Source organism: Sinocyclocheilus grahami, unplaced genomic scaffold (assembly GCF_001515645.1).
Source record: "Sinocyclocheilus grahami isolate Dianchi unplaced genomic scaffold, SAMN03320097.WGS_v1.1 scaffold1508.1, whole genome shotgun sequence".
Classification (NCBI taxonomy): Eukaryota; Metazoa; Chordata; class Actinopteri; order Cypriniformes; family Cyprinidae; genus Sinocyclocheilus; species Sinocyclocheilus grahami.
Window position 1 is genome coordinate 438,339 of NW_015506687.1, and position 2,447 is coordinate 440,785.

Sequence of the window (2,447 nt, forward strand, 5' to 3'; positions counted from 1 at the left end):
CCATGACCCGCCAGGATGGCACGTGAGTAACTTCACATTATTTAAGCCCCTTTTTATACGTCCACATGCAGTTGAGTATGTACTGAAGTATATCTCCTATGCTGGTTCTCTCTAGTTTTGATCTGGTGGCCAACGGTGGAGGCTCTCTGACTTTGCGTTTTGAGCGGGCTCCATTTCTGAGTCAGGAACGGACAGTGTGGCTGCCCTGGAATCGCTTCTACGCCATGGACACTGTGGTGCAACAAACGGAGGAGAAAACCACGGCCAGATGTGACCTGAGCGGTTTTGTCAGGCCTGATCCTGTGGTTCTTCCGTCCCCACTGTCCTCTTTCTTCAGCTCCAACCCTTCAGAGAAACACATCCTCCCTGAGAGCCAGGTGCCGCATTCAACACCACTATCATCACTTCTCATTTAATTCACGCCCGCGTAGGTCATTACGTTCTTCCGTTGGCTTTTTATTTGCATTTTATATTCTCCATTACTCTCCTTCTTTACTCTTGGCTGATCTTTTGTTGTTAATCATCGTTTTTGCTCTTGAACTCCTTTTGACTCATTCACATCCTCATACCTTATTGCAATCACGGTTTCTCTCCCCTGCTCACAATTCATCTCTTTTATCTCCTCTCTGAGGTAGTTTTTAAAGACTGACAGCATCTGCAATCATTTTAGATTTTTAGCACTTTTAGAAGCCATTAACCCACTTTTCGCTTCCTCTCACTGTCCAGGTGCTTCATGAACAGATGGAGATTCCCGGCACCGGTCTTAAACTTTGCTATTTGAGCTCCAGGACCTCAGGCTACCTCTCACTGCTAAAGGTGATCATGACCCCAGCTCCAGTGCCTCTCAGCCTGGCCAAAGTGCACCTGATGGTGGCCGTGGAGGGTCATCTCCTTCAGAAATGGTTCCATGCATCTCCTAACCTGGCTTACACTTATATCTGGGACAAGACTGATGCCTATAGGCAGAGGGTTCACGGCCTGACTGAGGCTTTGGGTAAGTGGGATATGGAGTCATGTCAGGAAACAGGTGTATTTTAACTGTTATCTTGTTTCTTGTCTATGCTATTGTCTGTTCCCCAGTGTCTTCTCTTAATTTGAGCTCCAAAACACAGATAGTTTCGTATTTTAATGACTGTCTGTCTCTCATCCATTATGGTGTGTGCCAGCAGCAAGTTCTTCCTGTGAGCTAATGAATTGTTATGTCCCCGTTCTGTGATGGAGTGTTTAATTAAGATAGCACAGCTTTGCTCTTCCTCTAAGTGTCTTCCTTCTCTGTCATTTTCGCCTTCATTCTTCACGTTTCTTCTTTCCATCTGTCAATCTTTCTCTATAGTGTCTGTGGGGTACGAGTATGAGACGTGTCCCAGTCAGATCCTGTGGGAGAAGAGGACAGCTGTGCTGCAGGGATACGAGCTCAACCCCTCAAACTTGGGCAGCTGGTCTCTAGACAAACACCACATGCTGAATGTCCGCAGCGGTATGATATGGAAACACCTATTCATATAGAAGTTAATACACTCGTTAGGGAAGGACAGAAAAACTCAGAAGTGACATCAGTGATCAGCAATGAAAAATGCATGAAAGTTTCTGTTCTTCAGACTTTAGTTCCATCTCCTCATACTGTGCGAAATGTGTTGGTATTAAACACCATTATAGAACAGAAGTTACTGCATCCTTTTTCACACCTGTTTATCTTCAGGCTTTTGCAGCAACTAAATTTCTCCTTCCGAAGACGTATTCCCTTGCTTTAGGAGATAGGGAGGTTGGTGTTAAAAGAAAAACAATTTATTGTGATTGGAGCTTGGCTAGTGGAAAGTCAAATAAGGACATAGAGATGCAGAGCATGCCAGTGGACTATAAAACAAATATTCTGCCTAATATTGCTCTTTTTATGCACATTTGTCATTGCTCATAATTTCATCGCTGTATTAGGGTAAAATTCTGTGTGTTTGCGGGACCAGCAAATTGTTTTTGGTTGTTATTGATGATTATGAGGTCTTTAATGACTGCTGGTTTCACACTATTGATCATGAAATGCAATAAATGTGTCACACTGTAGAAATTGATGCTTTAATTTAAGCATCACATTTGTGCGTGTAAAGACCATTAGAAATATGTCATGTTTGGAATCTCACTCAGTTGCGCTTAGTGGCAGTGTTTGATTTAATTCACACAGGCATCCTTCATAAGGGCAGCGGTGAGAATATCTTCCTCTCCCAGCAGCAGCCACCCATCATCAACAGTATTATGGGTAACGGCCGAAGACGCAGCATCTCGTGCCCAAGCTGCAGTGGGATGGCTGAGGGCAACAAGCTGCTGGCGCCGATGGCTGTAGCCTGTGACGGAGAGGGTAACCTGTACGTGGGTGACCTTAACTTTGTGCGGAGGGTCTATCCTTCCCTCAATACCACAGCTGTACTGGAGCTCAGGTAAAGCTGATAGGATGC

General features: G+C 44.7%; 1 pseudogene; it reads left to right on the plus strand.

Annotated features, from left to right (window-relative positions):
• The window catches only part of LOC107570808 (teneurin-2-like), a 99,598-nt pseudogene that overhangs the window by 95,278 nt on the left and 1,873 nt on the right, over window positions 1-2,447 (plus strand).